Consider the following 350-nt stretch of genomic DNA (forward strand, 5'->3'; position numbering starts at 1 on the left):
ACTGGAGCAGCTTGGTCAATCAGTAACTCAAAAGCCACATGGCAAGCTTAACATTTCAGAAAAATTGACAAAAATCACAGAGACGAAGGTCGATGATTTTCCTTTATCTTCTTTTTTTTTTTTTATAGATACCAAAGCAGACCAATTTTCTCTCTCCGACAATGTTCTAGGAAAGTTGCAAATCATTGACATAAAAGTCTGAAGAGAATATTTCTTAAGCAATCGACTTTCTGTTTCTCTCTTTCTTAGCCGCACCTTAATATGACTATAACCTATATGTCATTAATCCACCAAATATGTTTAACTAGCCATAGCATAACATTATATAGAAATTCATATTTCTTGTATCA

Source organism: Penaeus monodon, chromosome 27, assembly GCF_015228065.2.
Source record: "Penaeus monodon isolate SGIC_2016 chromosome 27, NSTDA_Pmon_1, whole genome shotgun sequence".
NCBI classification, from domain to species: Eukaryota; Metazoa; Arthropoda; class Malacostraca; order Decapoda; family Penaeidae; genus Penaeus; species Penaeus monodon.